General features: G+C 42.0%; 1 protein-coding gene across 9 annotated transcripts in view; it reads left to right on the top strand.

The window, feature by feature from the left end:
* NTRK3 (neurotrophic receptor tyrosine kinase 3) overlaps positions 1 to 13,097 on the top strand; it is a 541,580-nt gene that overhangs the window by 260,066 nt on the left and 268,417 nt on the right. The gene's annotated exons all lie outside the window — the stretch shown is intronic.

The following is a 13,097-nucleotide window of genomic DNA, read 5'->3' as shown; positions in this document are numbered from 1 at the left end:
TATTGCATCTGCAGATGTCTGACACATGGGACTCTTGCATACCTGCTTTACCCTATAGATTGCAACCGGACAGCACAGCAGTACCTAAACTTACTGCTAAACTCTGTACAATGAGTAAGCAATGAAGCTCCAGGCATATAAACATTTCTTGCAGCAGCACTGCCCTGGTATAGCTGATTTGTGGAGGTTCCAGGTGTGCAGCCCTCACAGATGAAAAATTGATAACCTATCCTACAGATAGGCTTCCAATATTAGAGACTGATTCTTGTATGTTCCCCAAAAAGCAAGTGACAATGTTCTGAAATTATGTCTGTGGGATTTAGGAGAACAGAAAAGTGTCCACTAGAGAATATAATAACAATATAGTGATACCATTTTGTTATGCCGGTATAGTAACTATTGTTTTCTTTCACATGGGTGTCTGAGGGAAAGACTAGACTCTGCATTGGCAGAAGTTTTAACCAGAGAGTAAAAACTTGAGTCTAGATCAGTGATCCAAAACCTGTTTTACTTTGTGATCCACATCCAACTTTGAATGGTGGTTTGGGGCTACATTTAAAGAGGGTTTACACCAGGAGATAAAGACATTTATTCCTTAGCATAAGATAGAAGCTAAATGTCTGATCACTGAGAATCCATGCTATCGTGAGAGCCCAAATGTACCACATGGCAATATCACTAATGGAGTTACCAATCCTGGAAGTACCAAAAAGTGCCAAAGACTATCTGAACATGTGCATCAGTGGTCTATTATAATAGGGGAGCGTGTGGGCCCTTTTTTCTGATCACCGAGCATCCTAGTGGTGGTATGAGCTGGTGGTATCAGCGATCAGATACCACAAATGTATACTTTGGAAAACCCTGTACAAAATATGCCATAGTAAATAAAGATAAATATAATATCAAATTTTAATTTGCAGATATGTTTTTATTAGGGTTGAGCGATCGTGTTCGGAAAAAATCGGATTCCGATCGGCGATCAAGAAAATTTCACGATCATGATCGGAATTCTGAACACGATCTTTTTAGGTGGGATCGAGATCGGTAGTATTTCCCATAATGCCTTCACACTGAGTATATAGTGTATATTCAGTGTGAAGACTCCGCTGCGGTTCCATAGGAATGAATGGAAGCAGCCGACACACAATTATAACCCTGTGCGCGCCGGCTGCCTCCATTCATTCTAATGGGAGACTAAAGTAACATCTCTAGTAGCTACTTACCTCCAGAGATGGCTGCTCTTCGCCTCGCTGCCGCTCCAGCTGCAGTCTTCTTTGCCTCGCTGCCCCCTGCCTCCCAGGTTAGGAGTGTGTGGGCAGGTACAGGGTGGGGAGACGTGATGATACCCGCCCACACTCTCCTAACCTGGCAGGGAGGGGGCAGCGAGGCAAAGAAGACTGCAGCGAGGCGAAGAACAGCTTAGCAGCCATCTCTGGAGGTAAGTGGACACCAGGGGGGACTAAGTAGCCAGAGAATTAAAAAAAAATCCTCTGGCTACTTAGTGATTCACTACACAGCCTGGATTCTAACAATTGTTAGATTCCATGCTGTATAGTGAATAGGATTGCTTTTAAAATCCGATCTCCGATTAATAAAAAAAAATCCCATTGACTTGCATTGGGATCGGAATTAGGATCGAGATCGGGTTCAAATGAAAAATGATCGGAAATCGGATTTTAAAATCGAACCTGAAAAGTCAGGATCGGCTCAACCCTAGTTTTTATCTTTTACCCTGCCATCACACTACCTAAATTTGATGGTTATCCAATATGTCTACAATACAGTCAGGAGTATGTCATATGTCATAATTTTATAATTTACGGATTATGGTGAGATACACAGTGTGTGTGTGTGTGGGGGGGGGGGGGGGGGTGGAGGGGTCATGAGCCACATGTGGCTCCGAAACTACTGGTTGGGGCTCACTAGTCTAGACCATGAACAGTCAAAAAATAGCATTTACTGTAATAGTAATGTTTAGGTAAATGTCGATTTGGAGCATGCATAACAATTTCTTTAAAGAAGAATAATATATATTAGAATATCATAGAAATGTACTTGTATTTGCAATCCATTTTTTACTGTACTTTACTGTATTCATATTAGCAGCAATCCAAAGGTTGGGAAGATACACTACAATGTGGCAGGGTCATTTTCAATCTAAATTCACCTTTATCCATTTGGATTTCTCAGCAATTTGGTGACAATGATGCATGGTGCTCTATGCTGTATGTAGCTAAAGCAATAATATTGTCATTGACGAATTTTGCTTTGTGTTGTGCTAAGTTCTGTATTAGCCCTATACATATAGGTACCTTACTGTAGCTGGAACTTAATGGTGTTTTGCATGGGCCATTGTCCATAATTATTGCTTGTAAACTTCTTGTTTTAGGATTATAGATGTGATAGTTTATAGCAACTATATGGCACGTTGGAAAATGCAGCCCAATTTATAAAGCTGTAGTGTTCAAGACGCACATAAATCTTATCGATATGGTCAGAATTACAGGTGAATATACTTATAACCATTCATTTCATTTTCAGTATTCATATCTATAGGTTCCTTCTAACTTTTGCTGGTTGTCATCAGAAGCAGACAGCAATTTATCTCCACTATTGTCAGGCATTTGACCTTTTGTGTAACGTTCGTGTGGCCCCCACACTGTATTGCTCTTTTGTTACAGAAAATCAGCAAAATTGGGAATTTGCTGGCATAAGTGTAAACCAAAACAATGTGCAACGTATAGCAGTTTTTAATGTGTAAAACCATCAGTATACACCAAATTACTAGATTTTGTGTTGCTTTAACATTGGGATTTGTAGTCCAAATGGTTTCCCATAAAGGGATCCTATCATTGGATACCTTTTTTTTTCACTAACACATAGGAATAGCCTTAAGAATGGCTATTCTTCTCCTACCTTTAGATGTCTTCTCCGCGCAGCCGTTTGCTTGAAACCCTGTTTTTTGTCGGTATGTAAATGAGTTCTCTTTGCAGCACTGGGGGCGGGGCCCAGCGCTAAAACAGCACTGGAGGCGACGCCAATGCTGCAAGAAAACTCTCCAGTGATGCCTCCATCTTCTTCTGGAACGCCCTCTCCCTGTGTCTTCTTCCGTCCAGGGTTTCAATCTTCTAGGCCTCGGGCAGAGCCGAATGCACATGCCCAGGCCACAAGAAAATGGCCGCTTACACAGTAAGCTGTTGTGAGTGGCCACTTTAATGACAGTAAAGTAAAAAAAAAAAAGGCTAATGCTTTCTAACCCAACTATTTTGCTTTTTTAAAGTAATAATAATACAAAAAAAATTATCTACATTTATTTTTCACACCTTTTTGCATAATTTAGCAGAATTTAATTCAGATCAGCAAGAAGCATTGAGAATATCAATGTAGGGGATGCAAATAGAGATGAGCGAACAGTGTTCTATCGAACACATGTTCGATCGGATATCAGGGTGTTCGCTATGTTCGAATCGAATCGAACACCGCGTGGTAAAGTGCGCCAAAATTCGATTCCCCTCCCACCTTCCCTGGCGCCTTTTTTGCACCAATAACAGCGCAGGGGAGGTGGGACAGGAACTACGACACCGGGGGCATTGAAAAAAATTGGAAAAAGTCATTGGCTGCTGAAATCAGGTGACCTCCATTTTAGACGAATAGTGGATTTCAAATCCGGGTCATATGAGAATGTGAACTTTGTGACTATGAGACAGGGATAGCTGTACAGGCAGGGATAGCTAGGGATAACCTTTATTTAGGGGGGAATGTTATTAAAAATAACTTTTTGGGGCTCTATCGGGTGTGTAATTGTGATTTTTGTGAGATAAACTTTTTCCCATAGGGATGCATTGGCCAGCGCTGATTGGCCGAATTCCGTACTCTGGCCAATCAGTGCTGGCCAATGCATTCTATTAGCTTGATGAAGCAGAGTGTGCACAAGGGTTCAAGCGCACCCTCGGCTCTGATGTAGCAGAGCCGAGGCTGCACAAGGGTTCAAGCGCACCCTCGGCTCTGATGTAGGAGAGCCGAGGGTGCACTTGAACCCTTGTGCACCCTCAGCTCTGCTACATCAGAGCCGAGGGTGCGCTTGAACCCTTGTGCACACTCTGCTTCATCAAGCTAATAGAATGCATTGGCCAGCGCTGATTGGCCAATGTATTCTATTAGCCTGATGAAGTAGAGCTGAATGTGTGTGCTAAGCACACACATTCAGCTCTACTTCATCGGGCTAATAGAATGCATTGGCCAGCGCTGATTGGCCAGAGTACGGAACTCGACCAATCAGCGCTGGCTCTGCTGGAGGAGGCGGAGTCTAAGATCGCTCCACACCAGTCTCCATTCAGGTCCGACCTTAGACTCCGCCTCCTCCGGCAGAGCCAGCGCTGATTGGCCGAAGGCTGGCCAATGCATTCCTATGCGAATGCAGAGACTTAGCAGTGCTGAGTCAGTTTTGCTCAACTACACATCTGATGCACACTCGGCACTGCTACATCAGATGTAGCAATCTGATGTAGCAGAGCCGAGGGTGCACTAGAACCCCTGTGCAAACTCAGTTCACGCTAATAGAATGTATTGGCCAGCGCTGATTGGCCAATGCATTCTATTAGCCCGATGAAGTAGAGCTGAATGTGTGTGCTAAGCACACTCATTCAGCACTGCTTCATCACGCCAATACAATGCATTAGCCAGTGCTGATTGGCCAGAGTACGGAATTCGGCCAATCAGCGCTGGCCAATGCATTCTATTAGCCCGATGAAGTAGAGCTGAATGTGTGTGCTAAGCACACACATTCAGCACTGCTTCATCACGCCAATACAATGCATTAGCCAGTGCTGATTGGCCGAATTCCGTACTCTGGCCAATCAGCGCTGGCTCTGCTGGAGGAGGCGGAGTCTAAGGTCGGACCTGAATGGAGACTGGTGTGGAGCGATCTTAGTCTCCGCCTCCTCCAGCAGAGCCAGCGCTGATTGGCCGAATTCCGTACTCTGGCCAATCAGCGCTGGCCAATGCATTCTATTAGCCCGATGAAGTAGAGCTGAATGTGTGTGCTAAGCACACACATTCAGCACTGCTTCATCACGCCAATACAATGCATTAGCCAGTGCTGATTGGCCAGAGTACGGAATTCGGCCAATCAGCGCTGGCTCTGCTGGAGGAGGCGGAGTCTAAGGTCGGACCTGAATGGAGACTGGTGTGGAGCGATCTTAGACTCCGCCTCCTCCAGCAGAGCCAGCGCTGATTGGCCGAATTCCGTACTCTGGCCAATCAGCACTGGCTAATGCATTGTATTGGCGTGATGAAGCAGTGCTGAATGTGTGTGCTTAGCACACACATTCAGCTCTACTTCATCGGGCTAATAGAATGCATTGGCCAGCGCTGATTGGCCGAATTCCGTACTCTGGCCAATCAGCACTGGCTAATGCATTGTATTGGCGTGATGAAGCAGTGCTGAATGTGTGTGCTTAGCACACACATTCAGCTCTACTTCATCGGGCTAATAGAATGCATTGGCCAGCGCTGATTGGCCGAATTCCGTACTCTGGCCAATCAGCACTGGCTAATGCATTGTATTGGCGTGATGAAGCAGTGCTGAATGAGTGTGCTTAGCACACACATTCAGCTCTACTTCATCGGGCTAATAGAATGCATTGGCCAATCAGCGCTGGCCAATGCATTCTATTAGCGTGAACTGAGTTTGCACAGGGGTTCTAGTGCACCCTCGGCTCTGCTACATCAGATTGCTACATCTGATGTAGCAGTGCCGAGTGTGCATCAGATGTGTAGTTGAGCAAAACTGACTCAGCACTGCTAAGTCTCTGCATTCGCATAGGAATGCATTGGCCAGCCTTCGGCCAATCAGCGCTGGCTCTGCCGGAGGAGGCGGAGTCTAAGGTCGGACCTGAATGGAGACTGGTGTGGAGCGATCTTAGACTCCGCCTCCTCCAGCAGAGCCAGCGCTGATTGGTCGAGTTCCGTACTCTGGCCAATCAGCACTGGCCAATGCATTTCTATGGGGAAAAGTTAGCTTGCGAAAATCGCAAACTGACAGGGATTTCCATGAAATAAAGTGACTTTTATGCCCCCAGACATGCTTCCCCTGCTGTCCCAGTGTCATTCCAGGGTGTTGGTATCATTTCCTGGGGTGTCATAGTGGACTTGGTGACCCTCCAGACACGAATTTGGGTTTCCCCCTTAACGAGTTTATGTTCCCCATAGACTATAATGGGGTTCGAAACCCATTCGAACACTCGAACAGTGAGCGGCTGTTCGAATCGAATTTCGAACCTCGAACATTTTAGTGTTCGCTCATCTCTAGATGCAAAGATTGCCACCTCCACTAGGCCCTAGGCTATGTAACCCCCCACTATGAGCAGACACAGATCTAGTGTGATGAAGGTCGTCTGATCGAAACGTTCTCTACTATTGATCTATAGCTCGACTTGTGTACTATAACCCCCTTATGCATTTTCTGTTTATTAGTACTGATATATGTATGTGTCCTCCATTAAATGTCCTTTTTGCTGGATATGTCCAGATGTGTGTGTCTTAAAAGTTTCCCAGAACTATTGGTCTCCACTTGCTCTTCTTAGGCCAGTGCCATCAAGACAACCTGATAGTCCAGAGTTTTTAGGGTGTATTTGAGGGAATGTCTAAAATTACCAGCAGGATAGAAAGCAATCAAAATATGTTGCATCTGACATTTCTGTCTACTGGATGCAGTGTATTTAGATTTTTTCTTAGAGTATAAAATTGTCATTGTTCTTTATCCTAAAGAGTAGTCATTACTGTTGCAATGGCTGGTCACAGCTCTATTGCTGCTTGGCACTTCATAGTTACAGAAAACTCCACATATATTAGAATTTATTTCTGAAAAATGTGCTTTTTGTAAGGTGCAGTATATGAGACACATTTGACAAGCAGTAGCAATAAATGTATCCTAGATTTTTTGTTCTGAACTCCTTTGAGGATTTGGGATCTTTCCTACATTGCAGCCTTTCTTTGAGCAGTTTGATAAATGGTCCTCACTGCAACAGTGTGAAAGGTGTCTGATTTACTTTCTACAAATAGTTTCCACATCTTCCTATAACTTAGTCTCTTCAAAATGAATGGATCTGAGCTGCAATACCAAGCACAGCCACTTTACAATGTATGGCACTGTGATTGGTCACTTTGTAGGTTGTGGAGGGAAGGAGGGAATTGCAATCTTCCAGGTGTTAGGGCGGCTTCACACCAGCGCCCGATCTCCACTTTAGCCAATCCGGCGGGTTTCTGTCTTCTGCCCCAAGAAACTGGACAGGGGATGGAAACCCGGCGGACAGTTTTCAAACCCATTCACTTGAATGGGGTTTGCAAAGTGACTGCCCATGTGCATCTTCTGCCTCTCCACAGTGAAACCATTTTTTTTTTCAGTCGGACACAAAGACCTGCATGTCCGACTATGGTGAATGGGTTTGAAAACCGACTGCTGGGTTTCCGTCCCCAGTCCCGTTTCTCGGGGCAGAAGACGATAACCCACCGGATTGGCTAAAGCAGAGAATGGGTGCAGATATGAACCCGCCCTCAGCATGACTTGATATGAAGTACCATTATTTAAAGGGGTTGTACCATTATGGAAACGTTTCCCCTATCCACAATTCAGTGGATGTTAGTTCAGTCTAGTCACATCTATAACTTTGATCCATTGTCATCAGCTGTGATATAATCACTGTATTGTTACCAAGTCTATTCTCTTACATTGTCCCCTGTTATTTGACATTATCCCTGTGCTATGATATCGTTGAGAACAATATTCCCATACTATATCATCACTGTGTGGAACAACCTTTTCCTTTTATTTTAAATTAAAAGTAAGATTTACTCCCTGAAATGACATGTGTAGCATTCCACAAGAAAAAGAATATGAGGTGCAAAGGTTACCATTGTAACTGGGGGCTCGAGTCGGCCAATAGTTCCCCCTTTAGATATAAGGGGGAATTCACACAGAGTAATCTGGCGCGTGATCTGGCATGTATACGGCGTGTCAGAGTTTGCGCGCTCAAAAAGATCCCATTGATTTCAATGGGAGTTACGAGCGCATACGCCGCGTAATTTTGCGTGGCGTATATGCTCGTAACTCCCATTGAAATCAATGGGATCTTTTTGAGCGCGCAAACTCTGACATGCCGTATACGTGCCAGATCGCGTGCCAGATTACTCCGTCTGAATTCCTCCTAAGGCTTAGACACAGTCTATAAAGAGCCTTACATGAACATGCAATAGGACAGTTCCAGTTTTTAAAGTATTTTTTTTCTTTTGGGCAATAGTTGGTCAATTCTTGCAGTCATTACTGAAGCAAGTTTTATACCACCTTAAAAAGTTAATATCTACTTCTAGCAAAATCTTGTGGTAGATTATCAAGCTCAAGAAAAAGCTACTTTGTCACATCAAAGGAACGTTTCACTTGTGCTATTTATACAAGGAGTTATCAAGTACATCTGAATCATTGACGTAGATTGCTATGTGGATCACATCTCACTTTTGAGGTGTTTTTGGGTAGGTTTTGTGATATCTTTTAATGTTCTATTAAATAACCTCTCTGGCACCTGTATTAAAAATGGAGCTGTTACAGTACCTGGACTTCTATGTGTTACTGTATCTGTTAATAGACTATATTGGTTTAACCTCTAACTAGAAACCTCATTGATATAGTTCAAGTCCTGGATACTCGAGTCTTAAGCATATATAGAGCAAACACTGGTTCAAAAATTTTATACATTCTAAAATCAGATTTATATTATTAAAGTATGCCAGTTAGTATAAAGTCAGTAGATGACAACAGCAGATTTTTAGTGCTCTCCTGGAAAGCCGGCATTGTCACTTACATGGATGTTAATTACTGTTCCGAACAGCACGCTCGCATAGAAATGAATGGACGTAGCCGGCACGCGGGGGGTTAAGCGCGCCGGCTACGTCCAAGCGGAAGTACCAGGTGCATCCATTCATTTCTATGGAGCGTGCTGTTCGGATCGGCTGATCCGAACAGTACTCGCTCATCTCTACTGCTAGAGCATTTTATTATTAACAAGCTCTTTGGGTCCCAGTTGCCAAGCCGGGATGCAATGGTAGGACTGGCATACAAATGCCAATCATACGTGTCAACCATAAGTTGTGTTATTTGTGTATTTGCAAACAGTGTAAATAAAAAATTTAGAGGGTCTGAGAAGTCAGTCAACTAAAATGTGATTTCCTACAAGTGTCTTAAGTATAGGGGGCTTGATAAATATGGCTTTCAGGTTACGATAAGCTCGGCCAATCCACCTAATGTTTCAAAAAACAGTCCTGCAGACAGAAAAATGACTGTGTGTGAATTAACACATTGTATTGAATGGATATGCATGAAATCTGCAGACATGCAGCCAGCATATGTACACGATATGAGGACGTGTGAATAAGGCTTCAATTAAACTTAGATTTGCAGTTTACCATGTGATCAAATGAAATGTAATTCTCAAAATGCAAAAAAGAAAAATACAATATTTTCTAAATATGTTTATATTGATGTTATGAAGTGTTTTAAAACATTGAAATGAAATTATCAAAACTGGTGGAAAAGAATAGTCGCCAATGGTAACTAACTAGGCAATTGCTTCCAATTTTTGGGCTGGGGACAATGGAAAATGAAGGGTGAACTTTGTTGCAGTGACCAGATACTTATTTTTTTGGATTACACCAATAAATTTCCATCAGTCCATTTATATACTTCATAAAGTAATTTAAAATAGATTTTGGAAACATTTCTCCTAATATATATATATATATATATATATATATATATATATATATATATATATATCTTGGCTGTCACTTTGCAATACTTGTTTTCATGATAAGGTAATATACAGACATGACTTTCCTTACCTGTCGTCTTTGCTGTAGCTATCCCGAGAGGTATGGAGTAGACTGAAAGACAAATATTTTCTGTTACTCTGTCAAACTATGTAACACACTTTTTTTTTCTAAACTGGTCAATTTATGTCAATTTGGATGTCTCAAGTGAAGAACACATCTCAATGTCCCTACTAAATTCTTTGTTCTGGAGACTACAGGTATCCATTTCAAATTTTGGAAGGCCATTAGGGCGGTGAGTGTGTTATACTTTAAGTATTTAGAAAGGCAATACTTGTGCGGAACCTATGGTGCAATAATGGTGATATCCCTCAGTAAGCCCTCAGAACCCTTTTGATGATCTGCTCATCTAGAATAGTTCTATAAAGCCGCAGTTATCCTCACAAGGAGTTCAGCATCCACTGGTGGACAGCAAGTTGGGACCACAGCTGTATAGAGGAGAATAAATATAAGGACTAAGGGACCAGCTCAAGAATATCCGCCATACTATGAGCTCCTGGCCATTGGGTGGACATTTGTAGGTCATCAGACAGTGTATAGTCAGACCATTTTTATTAATATTAAATGTCACAGATACATAATGCGTTTTGGGGTATAATTGTACATAGCAGTGTAGCCCTTCTCAGATCAACAGGAGATACACAATCTTAAAATTTTCACCCATTGGCAAAGAGCATGGAGCCAGGCGGTTTTTACTGAACTGGTCACTCAGCTCTTATATTTATCCTTGTCATATAATGTGATATATTCAATAGTTTATCCTATGTAAAAGCAAACTTATAAGTCTATTATAATTTTTGTCTTCTACACAATGATATTGATGAAGACATTGTGTTTTGGGTTTTTTTACTATGTTTATGGTAACACTTTGTCCCACTATTTGAGACTATTAAATGTGCTGCATTATCTCGCCGTTAAATGCTTGATCGTATAGGGATTTAAAGTTAAAACATCCTTCCAGTTATGAGGAAATATATGTGCAGTATTAGGAAGCCATAAGCACATTAAGTAAAATAATAACCTCATCTCTTCCCATAAACATTGCCCAAAATAGTTGTGTAAAATGGAGCATGAATAAGTAATGAGACAAATGTATAAATAATCCATAGAACAAAAATGTGGCAGGTTTGTGGTGTTAAATGGATCCAGTAAATGGCAAAAGATAATTTGTGCTCAGATCTCCCATGTGTCTTTCGATTAAGACAAGTTACATCATTGGCACTAATGCAGGTTGTTAGTAAATTTAGCCCCTGAGCACACTGGTCTTTCATTATTAATGCAGATCTCATTAATTATCAACAGAAATGCAAGACACTATTTTATCCACTTTATTGGTTACTGTAGTTGCGAGTTAAAGCTCTTGCCATGTAGCTTTTATCACCGATAAGGCATTGGAATAAGAGCCACTTCCTCAGTCCCCGGGGCACAACATCATAGTGACATGATCATTCGAGTTGTTAAAAAAAATAAAATAAAATTCAGCTATCAGGATAATGACAGGCCTATGCAGATTTCCATTCATTAGGTAAATCTCTGATACTGTAGCGTTATGAGCACTGCAGAAATGTCAAGTCACTTAAAGGGTCGTCATTATAATTAATAATAATAATAACTGTTGTAGACGGGTAGAAATTCCCATAATGTTAAATATTAACCTTAACAAAACAGAATCATCAGTAAATATGGCTTTGAGCTATTCTCTTTTTGAAGGTTCGGAAAAATTCTAGTCATTTACGGTATTTCCTAGTCACATTTCGTACTACATTAGTATTGAAGTGACAACCACTAATGGCCACCATGACAGCTCCGATTTGGGTTATAACTCAACAGATACAGACTTTTCAATGGTACAGTACAGTAATTCTACCTAGCAGTTAATAGAAGAGCTTGGGATGTAGGGTATTCATGGAATTGACATTCAGATATTCTGAAAGCAGGGCAGTGTCTGTTGTGGAAACTGTAATGGCAGACATTACTAAATTTTAGTAATTAAGCCGGAACAAAAGGCTCTCAGAAAAAAGAACTGACCAGCTCCCATTGATTTCAATGGGAGCCGGTAGAGATGAGCGAACACTGTTTGGAACAGCCATTCCGAACAGCACGCTCACAGCACGCTCCCATAGAAATGAATGGAAGCGGCCGGCACGCGGGAGGTTAAGCGGCTGGCCGCCGGCAAAGTCTGAGTGCCAGGTGCTTCCATTCATTTCTATGGGAGCGTGCTGTTCGGATCGGCTGATCCGAACAGTGTTCGCTCATCTCTAGGAGCCGTCTTTTTGTTCAGGATTTTGAGGCTGATACGGCCTCAAAATCCTGACCAAGAAACCCATGTGAACTTACCTTAAGAGTCCTTGCAGGATTTATTGTGTTTTGTTTGTTTTTTTAATCCTGATCATAAAAATCTGTCTCAATCAGATATGGGCAAACTATTTTGGCATGAGATGATTTCGACCCAAATATCTCAAATTCTTTGAATAATTGGGGATTCATCTTGGAAGAAATAAAATGGCCTGTGTGACATTGTAATAAATTATAATACTCTAAGGTCTTTTCAAAGCTCAGAGTGTAATAGGTGGAGGCCCAGGGTAAGTGAAAAAAAGTTTTGAAAAATATTTTTACTCACCTTCCTTTACCTCTTTTGGGCCTACTCACAGCATCTAGAATAAAAAACAAAAGAGACACCGAGCACACTATATAGTGTAGAATGTCTGATAAATTTTGGTGGAAATAACCAGAAGATTTAAAAGGACCAAATGGCCTCTCACCTGATGAGGTTGTGACAATCGCTCACAACTACGTTTGGGGTTTACCGTCAGGTGGAGGAGGCAGCACGTCTGATGGACACCGGCCAAGGCCAGGGAAGATAGAGTTTTCAATGAAATGGAAAGACGGCGCTCTCAGGTCACAACAGGATTTTATTCAAAAAGACAATGATGCATCATTGTCTTTTTGAATAAAATCCTGTTGTGACCTGAGAGCGCCGTCTTTCCATTTCATTGAATACTCACAGCATCTGGCATTCCTCTGGTGATGTCGCGAGCCAGGGGTCACTGCTGATGACTGTGAGCCACAGCTGTCACATGGGCATGCCAAGTGTCATGATGTCATCACAGGCCTCAGCATTGACCCTGGACGCATTCTGTCATCACCATATTTAATTACCATAACTGTATTTACATTTTTAGACCGTTAAAGATAAAAAAAAATGCAAATATAAATAG

The sequence above is a fragment of the Leptodactylus fuscus genome, chromosome 5 (genome assembly GCF_031893055.1).
Source record: "Leptodactylus fuscus isolate aLepFus1 chromosome 5, aLepFus1.hap2, whole genome shotgun sequence".
Taxonomy (NCBI): domain Eukaryota; kingdom Metazoa; phylum Chordata; class Amphibia; order Anura; family Leptodactylidae; genus Leptodactylus; species Leptodactylus fuscus.
The sequence above is the reverse complement of the archived record's forward strand: the minus strand, read 5'-3'. Positions and strand labels throughout refer to the sequence as shown.